The sequence below is a fragment of the Tamandua tetradactyla genome, chromosome 7 (genome assembly GCF_023851605.1).
Source record: "Tamandua tetradactyla isolate mTamTet1 chromosome 7, mTamTet1.pri, whole genome shotgun sequence".
In the NCBI taxonomy this organism is placed as follows: domain Eukaryota; kingdom Metazoa; phylum Chordata; class Mammalia; order Pilosa; family Myrmecophagidae; genus Tamandua; species Tamandua tetradactyla.
In genome coordinates, this window is record NC_135333.1 from 66,762,063 (window position 1) to 66,779,742 (window position 17,680).

Below are 17,680 nucleotides of genomic sequence, written 5' to 3' on the forward strand. Positions count from 1 at the left end.
GTCAATTACTCTAGTTGTTCTCATGTGTTTATGGCTCTGTTTTCATCTTTTTGAGTGGAGGAAAAAATTATTTTACTTTATGAAAGCACCAAAAGTTTCTTTTAAACTTCATTCAAGAAAAAAAAAATGCCTGAAAAGTACTTTGCATTCCTAGGAATCTTCTCAAGAATAGAAAAGGAACATGGAAATGTCAAGAAAGGATTCTTAGGAAGAGATTCAAGAACATAGCTTATGGAACAAGTGGCTGAATACAGTCAAACAAAACATATCAGAGACATTAAGTGACCTGGAGATCTTAGAGGGTATGGGTAGGAGATCTAATTTGGGAAGTACTGTGCAGGTGGCGGAAAGACTTCCATGTGGGAAGAAGATAGACAGGAAATACAAAGTACAAGATACCCCACAAGGCAAACTGGACACTATTCAAAAAGAAGAACATCTAGTTAAAGGGCACACACACCAATTAAAGATTTATTCATCAGCCTCCTAACAGGTCTGCCTGGCTTTCAGGCTTTCCCCATCAACTCAGTTCTCACACTGTCCTCTTCACGGAAGTCACACTAATCTTTGTAAAGGGCATATCTGATCATATCACTCATCTGTTTAAAATCCTTCTAAGGCATTCTATTGCCCTCAAGATAAAATCCAAACTCCTTTACCCAGTTTATAATGCCCCTGCTTATAACCCCAGACTCTTCTTTCAATATCTGTACTCTGAACACACTTAAATTCACAAATTTATCTTCCAGTCACACTGAACTTCCTCAAATACCAACCCATTTTCCACTCCCTTTTCTAATGCCTTTTCCATGGTTCAGAATGCTTACTCCTCCTCTTTCCTCAGCTAGCAACTATTCCTTCTTTAGGTCTAGCTTAGATATCCCCCAGGAAGCCTTCTCCAACTCCCTAAAATTGATCTGGGTTTCCACTATATGCTCTCATATCAGCCTGTACTTATCTGAATCATAGTCCTTATAACTCTAGATCTCCTACTCCCAATAGAAGAACAGTATTCTTGAAGTGGGAGGACTTTTGCCTTGTTGTATTCTATGTTCCAGGCAGAACATTGGGAATGCTATTAATAAATATTTGTTAAATTGTATGGTATTTTGTTTTATAACACTCACCGGGAATATGAAGAGAAAAAACAATTATTCATATTATTCTTAAAAAGAGGTCATCTATATGTGCTCGATCATGAGGCTTACTCTTGGGAAGCTTATATAGGTAGCATAGAAGCTGAGACTACCTATAGGCATGCCTAAGAGTTACTTCTGGAGGACCTCTGTCATTGTTCAGATGTGGCCTCAGTCTCTCTAACCCCAACTCTGCAAGAGAAATCATTGCCCTCCCTCCTATGTGGGACATGACATCCAGAGGTGAAAGTCTCCCTGGCATGTGGGAGAGGACTCCCAGGGATAAATCCAGACCTGGCACCGTGGGATCAACAATTTCATCCTGACCAAATGGGGGAAAAGAAGTGTAATTAATAAAGCATCAGTGGCAGAGAGAGTTCAAATAGAGTCGAGAAGCTACTCTGGAGGTTGTTCTTTCGCAAGCTTCAGGTAGACCTTGCTACCTAATATAAATCTGCCAACCTCTGCATTAATTAGGGTTCTCTAGAGAAACAGAATCAACAGGAAATATTTACAAATATAAAATCCATAAAAGTGTCTCACGTAACTGTGGGAATATAGAGTCAAAAATCTGTAGGGTAAGCTGTGAAGCTGACAATTCTGATGGAGGGTCTGGATGAACTCCACAAGAGAGGCTCACCGGCTGAAGCAGGAAGAGTACCTGTCTTTTCTAAATCCTCCTTCAAAGGCTTTCAGTGATTAGATTAGGTATCACCCATTAAAGAGTACACTCTCCTTGGCTGATTACAAATGGAATCAGCTGTGGATGTAGCCAAAATGATCATGATTTAAATCTATGCAACGTCCTCATAGCAAAAGACAGGCCAGCACTTGCCCAAACAGACAAACAGGTACCACCACTTGGCCAAGTTGACACATGAACTTGACCATGACAGTCCACCCATTGTCAACTTGGCAGCTATACTCATCACCTTAAACCATACCTAATTTCTAAATAGAAAACAATTTTTCCTGACCTAACAATATTCAACTGTCTTGCATATAACTGGAAACACATTAAATCTCTCCAGAATAAGGTGCAAGTCCTTAGGTAATATTCACTTTTAAACTGGGTATCTTACAACTTAAATAGCATAACATGAATAAAACAGCATTACAGTCCTCGTTTCTGTAACTGATCACATGGTCGTAGTTCATATTTATCACTACCTTCTTCCACTACCCATTCCATTTTCCTTTTACTCTCAGGAAGCACTTCAGCTGGCCATGGTTCTTTGCCAGATGGGGTGACCCAAACCTTCATTCCTAAAGTTTCAGAGCCATTGGTAGCCCTGCCTGGATTGGGTTGTTGCAGTTTTCCATTGATTTTAATCACATGGCATGGGAGTACTAAAAGGAGCCCTAGGGGATCTCCTATATTCCAAGAAAACTCTTCTTTACCTCCATTGTGTAGTTGCAGTCCTATTTCCCCCTGATAGTCGGGGTCAATCACCTCAGCCAGTAATGGAATCTCCTTCTTGGCTTGTTGATCCAGGGGCATGAATAGGCCAAAGTGACAGGTTGCAGTCTTAGATTCCAGTTCAATGGAATCATCATTGTTTCTCCCGGTGGAAGCATTCCCCCTTTTGAAACGAAAACCTGTAGATCAGCAGAGCTCAGGGTTGCAGGGACAGGAAGCAAAAATTTTCCTAGTGGACCACTAGGGGTAATAGTGAGTGGTGCCACTCCCATTTCTACCCCTTGGTTCCTGGACCCATGGATCCTGGCTATGGGAGAAACAGCACCATATAGCAGATGCTGATTGAGAGAATATACAGCTTCCTGGAGACATTTCCCCAGCCCTTCAAGGTATTGCTACCTAGTTGACACCGTAATTGAGTTTTCAAAAGGCCATTTCACCGTTCCATCAATCCAGCTGCTTCTGGATGATGGGGAACATGGTAAGACCAGAGAATTCCATGAGCATGTGCCCATTCCTGTACTTATCTGCTATGAAGTGTGTTCAATGATCAGAAGCAATGCTGTGTGGAATACCATGACGTGGATAAGGCATTCTGTAAGCCCACATATGGTAGTTTTAGCAGCAGCATTGCATGCACAGAAAGCAATCCCATATCCAGAGTATGTCTATTCCAGTTAGAACAAATCACAGCCCCTTCCATGAAGGGAGTGATCCAATGTAATTAATCTGCCACCATGTAGCCAGCTGGTTACCTTGGGGAATGGTACCATATCAGGGGCTGAGTGTGGGTCTTTGCTGCTGGCAGATTGGGCACTCAGCAGTGGCTGCAGCCAAGTCAGCCTTGGTGAGTGGAAGTCCATGTTGCTGAGCCCATGCATAACCTCCATGACCATTTTCTTCATGAGCCCATTGGGCAATGACAGGAGTTGCCGGGGAAAGAGGTTGGCTGGTACCCACAGAATGGGTCATCTTATCCACTTGATTATTAAAACCTTCCTCTGCTGAAGTCACCCTCTGGTGTGCATTCACATGGGACACAAATATCTTCATGTTTTAGCCCACTCAGAAAGGTCTGTCAACATACCTCTTCCCCAGACATCTCTGTCACCAATTTTTCAATTATGGTCTTTCCAAGTCCCCGACCATCCAGCCAAACCATTAGCAATAGCCCATGAGTCAGTACACAAACGCACCTCTGGTCAGTTCTCCTTCCAAGCAAAATGAACAACCAGGTACACTGCTCGAAGTTCTGCCCACTGGGAGGATTTCCCCTCACCACTGTCCTTCAAGGACACCCCAGAAAGGGGTTGTAGTGCTGCAGCTGTCCACTTTTGGGTGGTACCTGCATATCGTGATGAACCATCTGTAAACCAGGCTCGAGTTTTCTCTTCCTCAGTTAATTCTCTGTAAGGAACTCCCCAAGAGGCCACAGCTCTGGTCTGGGAAAGAGAAGGTAATGTGGCAGGAGTGGAGACCATGTGCATTTGGGCCACTTCCTCATGTAACTTACTTGCGCCTTCAGGACCCTATCACGTATATACCATTTCCATTTTACGATAGAGTGCTGCTGCTGCGCATGCCCAACTTTATGGCTTGGTGGGTCAGACAACACCCAGCTGATGATAGGTAATTCAGGTCTCATGGTAACTTGGTGGCCCAAGGTTAAGTATTTGGTCTCTACTAAGGCCCAGTAGCAGGCCAAAAGCTGTTTCTCAAAAGAAGCGTAGTTATCTTCAGCAGATGGTAAGACTTTGTTCCAAAATCCTAAGGGTCTGTGTTGTGATTCTCCAATAGGGGCTCCTAAAGGCTCCAGACAGCATCTCTATTTGGCACTGACACTTCCAGCACCATTGGATCTGCTGGAATATATGGCCCAAGTGGCAGAGCAGCGTGTACAGCAGCCTGGACCTCTTGCAGAGTCTCCTCTTGTTCAGGTCCCCACTCAAAATTAGCAGCTTTTGTGGTCACTTGATAAATGGGCCAGAGTAGCACACACAAATGAGGAATATGTTGTCACCAAAATCCAAAGAGACCAACTAGCTGTAGTGCCTATTTTTTGTTTTTTTTTTAGGAGGGCCCAGATGCAACAACTTATCCTTCACCTTAGAAGGGATATCTCGACATGCCCCACACCACTGGAAACCTAGAAATTTCACTAAGTTGGAAGGCCCCTGTATTTTTGTTGAATTTATCTCCCATCCTCTGACATGCAAATGCCTTACAACTAAGTCTATAGTAGTTGCTACTTCTTGCTCACTAGGTTCAATCAACATGATATCATCAATATAATGGACTAGTGTGATGTCTTGTGGGAGGCAGAAACAATCAAGGTCTCTGCGAACAAGATTATGACATAGGGCTGGAGAGTTGATATACCCCTGAAGTAGGACAGTGAAAGTATATCACTCACCTTGTAAGCTGAAAGCAAACTATTTCTGGTGGTCCTTATTAACAGCAATTGAGAAAAAAGCATTTGCCAGATCAATACTTGCATACCAGGTACCAGGGGATGTACTGATTTGCTCAAGCAATGATACCACATTTGGAACAGCAGCTGCAATTGGAGTTACCACCTGGTTGAGCTTACAACAATCCACTGTCATCAAGACCCATCTGTTTTCTGCACAGGCCAAATAGGGGAGTTGAATGGGGATGTGGTGGGAATCACCACCCCTGCATCCTTTAAGTCCGTAAGAGTGGCAGTAATCTCTGCAATCCCTCCAGGAATACGGTATTGCTTCTGATTTACTATTTTGCTAGGTAGGGGCAGTTCTAGTGGCTTCCACTTGGCTTTACCCACCATAATAGCTCTCACTGCATGAGTCAGAGGGCCCATGTGGGGATTCTGCCAGTATATCTATTCCAATTACGCATTCTGGAACTGGGGAAATAACTACAGAATGGGTCCGAGGGCCCACTGGACCCACTGTGAGACGGACCTGAGCTAAAACTCCATTGATCACCTGGCCTCCATAAGCTCCCATTCTGACTGGTGGACCAGAGTGATATTTTGTGTCCCCTGGATTTAATGTCACTTCTGAAGCAGTGTCTAATAATCCCCAAAGTATCTGATCATTTCCTTTTCCCCAGTGCACAGCTACCCTGGTAAAAGGTCGTTGGTCTCCTTGGGGAAGGCTTGGAGGAAGATTAACAGTATAAATTTGTGACAGTGTAACAGGGTTCTCCATTAGAGGGACTGGGCCTCCCCTTCATTCAAGGGGCTCTGGGTCTGTAAACTGTCTGAAGTCTGGAAAGTGATTAAGGGGCCGTAAATCTGTGTTTTTGTGATTCAAGTTAGACTTCTGTTCACTTGACCTAGAACTCTTTTGTTTATACAGCTCAAACAACAATTTAGTAGACTGCCCATCTACTGTATTTCTAGGTACCCCATGATTTACTAGCCAATGCCACAAATCTCTGCAGATCAGATTATTTTGACTTCTGCTTTGAATTTGCTGTCTATTTTAATAGCCACGTCTACCCTGTCTTTGTTGATTAAGTGCTGCCACCTGGCTTCTGCCACCTCGGGATCCGGTCATCCCCACTGTGTTTAAGGACATAATACTCAGTGACAGCAGTTACCCCAGTAATATCTGACCTATAGAGAAGTGCAACTACAGAGCTCTCAGGGATGATGGTGCTTGTCTCACAAACTTATTTCTCACTGTTCTGGTAAAAGGTGCACCCTCTGGACATTCCTGGGGTGTAAGAGCAGGCTTTGCATGATAAATCCACTCTAACATTCCAATCTCTCTAAGCCTCTGGATCCCCTCATCTACATTATACCAGGGCAGTTCTGGCATTTCAACCTCAGGTAATGTTGGCCACCTTTTGATCCATGTTTCAACCAACCACCCAAACAAGCTGTTAACACCTTTTCTAACTGCTCGAGCTATAACATTGAATGCAGAATCTCTGCTTAGTGGGCCCATATCAATAAATTCAGCCTGATCCAGCCTTATATTCTTCCCACCATTATCCCACACTCTTAAAATCCATTGCCACACATATTCCCCTGATTTCTGTCTATATAAATTGGAAAACTCACACGGTTCTTTTGGAGTATAACGTACCTCCTCATGTGTGATACTTTGTACCTCACCTTTAGGGGCCTGTTGGGACTTTAGTCTAGTTATAGGTCTGGAAGAAACGAGGGGTGGTGGGGGTGGGTCATGAAAAGAATTAGAAATATCTTCCAAGCCATTTGCTTCAGGGCCTTCATTTGCAGTTTCATCTGGTAAAACAGGATTAATCACTCTAGGGCTAATCCCTTCAGGAGGAGGTTGGGTGGTCAACTCAAGGCAGGCTGGAGGTAGGGCATCTATGTCCTCAGGGCAGACTATTACAGGGTTATCTAGAGAAGACTCAGCATGACCTAGGGTTTCAACCTCGCCCCTGACATCATTATCAATCCATATGTTGCCATTCCATTTTTTAGGGTCCCACTCCTTTCCAATCAGTGCCCTCACTTTACCAGCAGACACCATGCAAGATCAAGATTTCAGTTTATATTGTAAAGTTGCTACTCTAACAATAAGATTCTGAGTCTGATTTTCAGAAATCTCAAGTCTACACCTGCAGGAAATAAGATTTTCCCTCAGGACACTCACAGAAATGTCTACATCTGTCAGATGGTGCTTAAGCTTCTCATTTGAAGCCTGAAGTCCATCCGTTTCACTCATTAATGTATTCAGTGTATCTAACAACAACCAGCCAACTTCTCTACACTTCCTATTTCCACAAAACTCCATAAAGGTTTCAAAATCATTATCCCCCAGAGCCTGGCTTCATACAAGCGAAGCATTAGAAGAATCGAATGGTGATATTCTGACTATCTCTTTTGCCAACTCACTCCATGGACTGGCGGTGTCATTCTGATTATGGGAAGCAGAGTCCTTAGTGCCTCTGAGTCCAGTCAGAGTAGAAACCCATTCATAAAAACCTATTTTTAAGATTCTGTTTCTTAAGAACCACTCCTGGTACCAAGTTGTATTAATTAGGGTTCTCTAGAGAAACAGAATCAACAGAAAATATTTGTAAATATAAAATTCATTAAGTGTCTCATGTAACCGTGGGAACGTAGAATACAGAATCTGTAGGGCAGGCTGTGAAGCTGACGATATTGATGGAGGGTCTGGATGAACTCCACAGGAGAGGCTCGCTGGTCAAAGCAGGAAAAGAACCTGTCTCTTCTGAATCCTCCTTAAAAGGCTTCCAGTGATTAGATTAAGTATCATCCATTAAAGAAAGCATTCCCCTTGGCTGATTACAAATGGAATCAGCTGTGGATGTAGTCAAAGTGATCATGACTTAATTCTATGAAATGTCCTCATAGCAAAAGACAGGCCAGCACTTGCCCAAACAGGCAAACAGGTACCACCACCTGGCCAAGTTGACACATGAACCTGACCATGACAACCCCCAACCAGGACCATTCCAGCCAATCATAAAGAACATCTAGGGCAATTTATAAGATTCCACAAGGGTTCTAGGCACTAGAGTAACTTGCCAGACACCTACAATCTCCAGATGGGTCCCTGGTCCAGATGTGTCCTGAAACATAGCCCAGCCTCTCCAAAACATCAGATAGTTCCATCTCCCTACCCCATATCAGTGACAGACCCTTCCAATATCAAAAATTTAGAATTGCCATAGCCCAACCAACCCCAATGAGAGGTATGGAAACATCAAAGGTGATGGTGGAATTATACATAGAAGACAGGATTTAACAAATAAATATGAATGCTGAACCATCACATTGATATCTCCTTTAGTCTCCAGTATTTTAGAGCAGCTAGAAGTAAAACCCTAAAATTGTGAAATTGTAACCCATGTCAAAAGTCTGAAATATGTTCTACAACTAATTATGGAGCTGCGCTTTGAAATTTATAGCTTTTTTGTATACATGTTATTGTACACAAGAAAAGAAGGGGGAAAAAAGCCAATTGTGATGATAAAAAAGTATTTAAGTCCTCTAGCCTCCTACATTCTGGAGCAGCTAGAAGGAAGAACATGAGAGGATCATATGGTAGCCCATGACAAACTTTGGATCTATCCTATAACCACTTTTTGAAGAGTGCTTTGAAAACTATCACTTTTTTTATTTCTTTGTTCTGTATATTTGTTACACTATATAACAAAAAAAGTTGAAAAAAAAGAGGTCATGTAAAAAATTAAAATAACTCAGACAAAAGGATTTCTTTGGAGGAGGGGCTGATGACTTACAGTCTCCGGGATATTTTCTAAAATTAGCATGTAGGCTATATACAAAACTTTCAGACTACTGATTTCAGTATAATGCAAAAAAATAGGTAACTTATAATTCACTCAAGAATGAGTTATCTAATATCTTGTGTAAAGCAATGAAAATTGGTACAACCATTTGAAAACTGGCAATAACTACTAAATTTAAAGATCTATCCTATGATGCAGAAATTCCATTATAGGTGTGTGTGTGTATATACTGTATACACATATACCCAACAAAAGACTCACAGGAGAATGTTGATAGTAGCTTTACTCATAACAGACAAAAACTGGAAACCTAAATACCTATTGACAATGGAATGGTTTGTGGTTTATTCATACAGTAGAATACTCCAAAGCAAACAAAAAAGAATCAACCAATAAAAACATAACCATGTGAATGTATCTGACAGACAATATGTTGAATGAAATAAGGTAGAAGAAAAACAAGTATATACCATAAGCTTCCTTTTAGATAAAGTTCAAGAATAGGCAAAAGTAACTGATGATGATTGTCATGGTTAGGGACACATGTCAACTTGGCCAAGTTGTGGTACCTGTTTATCTGATTGGGCAAGCGCTGGCCTGTCTGTTGCAATGAGGACATTTCATAGGATTCATGATCATGTCAGCTGCATCCACAGCTGATTCCATTTGTAATCAGCCAAAGGGGAGTGTCTTCTGCAATTAGTGATGCTAAATCTAATCATGGGAAGCCTTTTAAGGAGGACTCAGAGGAGACAGGTTCCATTCCTGCTTTGGCTGGTAAGCCTCTCCTGTGGAGTTCATTCAGGCCATCCATCGGAGTCGTCGGCTTCGCAAGCTGCCCTGTGGATTTTGGACTCTGCGTTCCTGCAGTCACGTGAGACACTTTTATAAATTTTATATTTGCAAGTGTTCCCTGTTGATTCTGTTTCTCTAGAGAACCCTAACTAATACAATGATAGAAATAAGAATATGGTTTAACCCTGAGCTGAAGGGTAATAATTGGGAAGGGGCTTGGGAGGGCCTTATAATGTGCTGGAATATATATATTTTTTATTGTGGTGATGGTTACATGAGTATATATATATATGTATAGATTCATCAAGCTCTTCACTTAACATTTTCTCTTTTCACACTTTACTGAATGTATTCTCTACATTAAAAAAAAAGAGAAAAGGAAATGAGAGAAAGAAAGAGAGATGCAAGTTTTATTGTACTGAAGAGTCACAAAAGAAATGACAAAGTTTTTGTCTTTAGGAGATGTAAACTTTACAAAGTAAACATGGCTTCAGTTGTTCAAGGTAGAGTGCCAACCAATGTACAAAATCCTGAGCTATAAATGCCTTTGAGAAGTTCTGACATCAGCCCGTGGGGAAAATAATTAAATGATTATAAAAATAACATTACTGGCTAGACTTCCAGGAAGATGGCAGAATGGGGTGGATTAAATTCACTCTTCTCAGTGCGACAAGACAGGGGATGTGGAGAGAATGATCAAGATTGCAGTCCCAGGAGGTGAGTGATCGAAGAGGGTATTCATGTTTTTTGGGGAGGAGAGAGGCAAGGGGATCAGGACGGGGAAAGTAAGATGGGTCTGATTAGCTGTGACCCTCACCGGGGTGTACGGCGGCACATGGGGAAGTATGGATCTGAGGCAACTGACCTCCTTCCACTTCAGCCTGCCCTAGCTGTTGGCTGGGGAAAACTCCCCGAGCAGCTGCATAGCTGGAGGCACTCGTGGAGAGTCTGCAGGTGCTTGGTCATCCACTGCAAAGAAACTGAAGAGACGTGCTCCCAGGCAATGGGAGCAGTTACCTGATTGGGGACAGTGAGTGGTGGAGACAATGGGTACTGGGCACTGTGGATCAGCTGCTACCCCAGGTGCTGCAGTCAACTCTTCTGTCCTGTGCACTGGGGGCAACCCCCTCAGCTGCCACGGGCTGGAAGCAGGCCCCCACTGTGCATGGCATCTTCCTAGTCTGCCACTGTAGTCACAGAGGGACAAGCTTGAGGGCAAGAAGTGCCTCAGGAAAGCTACCTGCTGGGAAGAAGCAGTAAGTATGGTCTGGTAAACTCCCTAACTGCCTAGGTGCTTTTTTTTTCTTTAATTAATTAATTTATTAATTAAAAAATTAACAACAAACAAAAATATTAACATATCATTCTGTTCTACATATATAAACAGTAATTCTCAACATCCTCACATAGTTGCATATTCATCATTTGGTTTTTTTTAATATATACTTTTTCTAAATACTTATTACTATTTATTACTCATTTTATTTTGATTTATATATTCTTACATATTTATATTTATATTTATTTTTTATTTCTCATTATTTATTTATTTTCTCTCTCTTCTGTGGGCACTTGTCTGAGTTCATTCCCAATATATCTATGGTTGTTTCCTTCTGACTTTGGGGTCTACCACTGCTGAGGTATGTTTGTTTGTTTTTTTTTCATTTTCTAAAATTTTATTTTACCATTATTATTTATTTGGGGGGGGGGGCGTGTGCATGGGCCAAGAATCGGGCCCAGATCTCCCATGTGGCAGATGGGTATTCTGCCATCGAACTACCTGTGATCCCTGCATAACTTTTAATAGACCTTCAAGTAGAATGTACTCTGTATATGAGATCCGAGCCTTGGTTTGGCAGGGAATTACTAACAAACCAAATGTAAACAGGAGCATTCAATGCAAAATTAAGTAAATACAAAACTTTGGATGAGTGAAGGAAACCAACTTGCAAGATAACCTTAAGATAATCAAATATCCAAACAAAACAGAAAATCACAAAGCCTGTGAAGATCCAAGCAGAAAGAGCCCAGCCAAATGACCAAATTAAACACTGGAGGGAATACAGAATATAGAACAACTACACAAGGATATTTATAAAGAAATAAAGAATATCAGGAAGAAACTAGAAGAGCATAAAGAAGAAAGAGTACATAGAGAAATAGCAGATTTCACAGAGATGAAAGATACAGTGGACCAAATTAGAAATATACTAGGGATACACAAAAGCAAACCTGAAGAAGCAGATGGGAGAATAAGTGACATAGATGACAGAAAAATTGAACTAGAGCACACAAAAGAACAAATGGGAAGAAAGATGGAAAAAATGGAACTGGATCTTGGGGAAATGATTTACAACAAGAGGCACACAATATAAGAATCACTGGTGTCCCAGAAGGAGAAGAGAAGAGAAAGGACTAGGGAGGTTAGTTGAAGATATAATCACAGAAAACTTCCCAACCCTTATAAAAGACATAAATACGCAAATCAAATAGGCCCAAAGAGCTAAAAATAGAAAAAATCCAAGTAGGCCTACTCCAACACACATACTAATCAAACTGTTAAATGTTGAGGAGAAGCAGAAAGTCTTGAAAGCAGCAAATGAAAATCTACTACGCACAAAAGAAAACACTTAAGAATGAGTTGGGTTTCACCAGGCACCATGGAGGCAAGAAGGCAATGGTATGATATATTTAAGACCCTGAACGAGAAAGGCTTCTAGCCAAAAATTTTTTATACAGCCAAGTTGTCCTTCAAAATTGAAGGAGATATTAAAATCTTCAAAGGAAACAAAGAATGAGAGCACTAGTCAACAAGATAACTGCCCTACAAAAAATACTAAAGGGAGTCCTGTCTGCTGGAAAGAAAAAGACAGGCGAGGGAGGTCTGGAGGATGGCACAGAATTGAAGAGTATCAGTAACGGTAACTTAAAGGATAAAACGAGAGAAGGGGGAAAAGAATATACAGAGCTGACAAATACAAACTAAAGAATAAGATAGTAGGTTCAAGAACTGCTTTTACAGTAATAACTTTGAACGTGAACAGACTAAATTCACCAATTAAAAGATATAGATCAGAAGAATTGATTGAAAATATAATCTATCTATATGCTGTTTACAAGAGACATATCTCAGACCCAAGGACAAAAACAGATTGAAAGTGAAAGGATGGAAAAAGATATTCCATGCCAGCTGTAACCAAAAGAAAGCAGGGGTAGCTATACTAATATTCGATAAAATAGACTTCAAATGTAAAGATGTCACAAGAGACAAAGAAGGACATTACATATTAATAAAAGGGACAACTCACCAAGCAGAAATAACAACCATATGCTTATGTACATGAGGAGCTCCAAAGTACATGAGGCAAACTTTAGTAAAACAGAAGTGAGCTATACAGTTTCAACAATAATAGTAGTAGACTTCAATACACCACTCTCCACTATAGATAAAACAATCAGAGGATCAACAAGGAAACGGAGAACTTAATGTTATAAACAAATTAGACCTATGGACATAAATAGATCATTACACTTCCAAACACCAGGATATACAATATTCTCCAGAAGAACGTTCTTCATGGAACGTTCTCCAGGATAGATCATATATTGGGACACAAAATGAGTCTTTATAAATTTAATAAGATTGAAATTATCCAAAGCACTTTCTCTGATCACAAAGGAATGAAGCTGGAATTTAATAATCACAAAGAACCAGAGCTTTTGCAACTATACGGAGATTAAACAACATGCTCTTTTTTAAAAAAAAATATTTTATTGATAAATCTTAACATACAAACATTCCATACATGGTGCATGATCAATGGCTCACAAAATCATCACACAGTTGTGTATTAAACACCATGATCATTTCTTTGAACATTTGCATCACTCATACAAAAGAAAAAAAGCATACATATCATACTCATTACCCCTTCTTTTCATTGATCGCTAGAATTTCCATCTACCCAATTCATTTTAACCTTTGTCCCTCCATTGTTTGCTTATTTTTTATCCATATTTTTTACTCATCTGTCCATACCCTAGATAAAAGGAGCATCAGACACAAAATTTTCACAATCACACAGTCACAATGAAAAGCTGTATCATTATACAATTGTCTTTAAGAATCAAGGCTACTTACTGGAACACAGCTCAACAGTTTTCACTCAATACACCATAAACTAAAAGGGATATCTGTATAATGTGTAAGAATAACCTCCAGGATAACCTCTCAACTCTGTTTGAAATCTCTTAGCCACTGAAACTTTGCCTCATTTCTCTCGTTTCCTTTTTGGTCAAGGTTTCCTCAATCCCTTATGCCGGGTCCCAGTTCATCCCAGGATTTCTGTCCCATGTTTTCAGGGAGATTTACAGCCCTGGGAGCCATGTCCCATATGGTGGGCAGGGGTAGGGCACTTGCCAAGTGGGCTTAGAGAGGCAGCGCCTGAGCAACAAAAGAGGTTCTGTGGGGGTGACTCTTAGGTCTAATTTTAAGAAAGCTTAGCCTATCCTTGGCAGGAATAAATTTCATAGGGGCAAACCCCAAGATTGAGGGCTTGGCCTATTGATTTGTGAGAATATTGAAATACTCCAAATGAGGAAGCTGAATATTTCCTTCTTTCTTCCCAGTGCCCCAAGGGGAACTTGCAAATACTTCTTTATTCACTGCCCATATTACTCTGGGATACATCAAGGCATTACACTAATCTGAACAAACGAACAGAGTATCACACCCTATTCAAGACTCTTTATATTTAACGGTGTTCAACTAAACTGACCATATAAGTGATATTAGGAAATACACTACCCAAAATATAAATTTTGCTCCAAATAAACATCTCTCCCTTTGGTCTCACACAGAAATTGAAGTTTTAAAATATGGACAATATCATTCTTTTTTTTTTTTTTTTTTTAAAGTATTTTGTTTATTTTATTATTTTTTGTTTGTTTGTTTGTTTTTTACATGGGCTGGGGCCGGGAATCGAACCGGGGTCCTCCGGCATGGCAGGCAAGCACTCTTGCCCGCTGAGCCACCGCGGCCCGCCCTCATTCTTTACTCTGTATTCTGATTTACCTCAGTCCTATCCAGATCAGCTTCATTCATACCTCTACTCAAAGTCAGATCTCTTTTTCAACTTTTTAAACAGTTCCTATATGGGGTACTGCTGACTTTCACAGCTTCAGAGCTCTAATTCTGAGTTTCAGGTGTCACATAAATACCTGGAGTTTCTGGGAATGACACGGTTATAAACAAACAGCTCAGTATCTCAGAATTTAGAAATAACAGTTACAACTCATGAATATATGTGACTACTTCAAGAGCTTACAACCTAGGACCCTTTAAAATAGGCCCCAACCTGATAACCTATGCTCTTGACTTTAGTTCACTGAGTTTTTATAGTGAGTCCATATGAGTGAGACAATGATAGTATTTGTCTTTTTGTTTCTAACATTTCACTGAACATACAGTCCTTAAGGTTTATTCACCTAGTTGCATGTCTCAACTTCATTCCTTCTTGCAGCGAGTCAGTAGTCCGTTGTGTGTATACTCTATAGTTCCCCCTTCCATTCCTCAGTTGTTGTACCCTTAGACCATCTCTATCCATCATGGATTATGAGCATTGCCACTGTAGACACCAGTGTGCAAATGTCCATTCATGTTCACACACTCAGTTCCCCCAGGTACATACTGAGCAACGGGGTTTCAGGATCATATGGCAACCCCACCTCTAGTTTCCAGTGGCACCACCACCCTGCCCTGCAAGGGGCTGCTCCTCTCATTTTCCCTACCAACAGTGACTAGGTACACATCTTTCTCCACATTTTCTCTAGCACTTATTTCTCTCTGTCCATTTTTAAAGTTTTATTCACACATCATACAACCCAACCTAAGTGTACAGACATGCCTTCACCACTGTAATCTATCTGAAGACATTTCTTTTTCTTTCACAAATAATCCATATCCCTTCCCCAGGCTCTGCCTGTCCTCCCCCCCACCCCACCCCACCCCACCCCCACCTGTTGACATTTAGTTTTGGCATAATGCCTTTGATACATTCAGTGGAAGCATATTACAATGTTACTGTTGACTAAAAACCTTAGCTTGCATTGACTGTACTTGTTCCTATATATCATATATTTTTAACATCCTGCAATATTGACATTCATTTGTTCTCCCTCATGCAAATTTTTCTTTTTGTTTAAACAATCTACTTTTAAACAATCAGTGGGTTAAAGAAGAAATTGCTAGAGAAATCAGTAAATATTTGGAGATGAATGATTGTGAGATTACAACATATCAGAACTCATGGGATGCAGCAAAGGCAGTGCTGAAAGGGAAATTTATTGCCCTGAATGCCTATATTTAAAAAGAAAGAGCAAAAATCGAGGATTTAACAGCTCAACAACAAAAAACAATAGAAAGAATCAACAAAACCAAAAATTGGTTCTTTGTGAAATCAATAAAATTGGTAGGCCACTAGCTAGAATGACAAAAAGAGAGAGAGAGAGAGAGAGAGAGAGGATACAAATAAACAAAATCAGAAATGAGATAGGCGTTATTACTTTATTACTATGGATCCTGAAGAATAAAAAAATCAGAAGAGAATACTATGAACAACTATTTGCCAACAAACTAGACAACTTAAATGAAATGGACAAATTCCTAAAAACACATGACCTACCTACACTGACTTGAGAAGAAATAGCAGTTCTCAACAAACCAATTATAAGTAAAGAGATTCAGCCAGTTACCAAAAATCTTCCCAAAAAGAAAAGCCCAGGACTAGGATGGCTTCACAGGGGAATTTTATCAAACATTCCAAAATAACTAACACTAATTCTGCTCAAATTCTTAAAAAAAAATGAGGAAAAAAGAATGTTAAATAAAGCTAACAACACTCCAATACCAAAACCAGATAAAGATGCTACAAGAAAAGAAAACTACAGACCAGCCTTCCTAATGAACACAGCTTCCAAAATTCTCAACAAAATACTAGCAAATCAAATCCGATGACACATTAAAAGAATTATACATCATAACTAAGTAGGGTTTACACCAGGAACACAAAGGCTGTTCAATACAAGAAAGTCAATCAACGTAATATATCACCTTAACAAAGTGAAAGGGAAAAAGCACATGATCATTATCGATTGATGCTGAAAAAAGCATTCAACAACATTCAGCATCCTGGCCTGAAAAAACACTTCAAAAGTTAGGAATCGAAGGAAACTTACTCAATATCATAAAGGGCCTATATGAAAAGCCCATAGCCAGCATCATACTTAACGGTGAGAGACTGAAAACATTTAAGATTGGAAATGAGACAAGGATACCCATTGTTACCACTATTATTCAACACTGTACTAGAAATCCTAGCTAAAGCAATTAGACAGGAGAAAGAAATAAAATGCATTCAAAGAGGAAAGGAAGAAGCAAAAATTTTTATTTGCAGATGACATGATCCTATACTTAGAGAACCCTGAGAAATTTATGAGAAAGCTATCTGAGCTAATAAACAAATTCAGAAAAGTGGTGGAATATAAGATTAATGTATAAAAATCAGTAAAATTCCAAACACAAGTAATGACCTATCTGAGGAAACAATTAAGGAAAAAATTCCATTGAAAATAGCTATCTAAAGAATCAGGTATAAAGGAATACGTCCAACCAGGGATGTCAAGACTTGTACATAGAGAACTACAAAACATTGCTAAAAGAAATTAAAAATGACCTAAATAGATAGAAAGGCATTGCATTCTCATGGATAGGAAGGTTGACTGTTGTTAAGATGTCAATTCTACACAAAATGAGCTACAGATTCAATGCAAAATCAATCAAAATCCCAATAACCTATTTTGAAGATTTGGAAAAGCTAGTTCTCAAATTAATTGTAAGGTAAAGAGACCCTGAATAGCTAAAGATATCCTTAAAAAAGAAGAGCGAAGTAGTAGGCTTTAAAGATTACTATAAAACCACAGTGGTCAAAACAGCATGATGCTAGCACAAAGATAGTATTGACCAATGGAACTGAATTGAGAGTACAGGGACAGACCACCAAAATATGGACAACTGATCTTCGATAAGGTTCCC

At 40.0% G+C, this 17,680-nt stretch overlaps 1 protein-coding gene across 8 annotated transcripts in view; it reads right to left on the bottom strand.

Annotated features, from left to right (window-relative positions):
* FERRY3 (FERRY endosomal RAB5 effector complex subunit 3) overlaps positions 1 to 17,680 on the bottom strand; it is an 82,533-nt gene that overhangs the window by 60,389 nt on the left and 4,464 nt on the right. Inside the window, exon 2 of one of the 8 annotated variants that reach the window (XM_077169754.1) lies at positions 2,538 to 2,719. The exons of 5 other annotated variants lie outside the window; for them this stretch is intronic. The gene's annotated coding sequence lies outside the window, so the exon portion shown is untranslated. Of the gene's footprint in view, positions 1 to 2,537; positions 2,720 to 10,605; positions 10,832 to 17,680 lie in introns of all 8 variants that reach the window. 2 more of the 8 variants (XM_077169751.1, XM_077169752.1) reach the window with 2 other exon arrangements.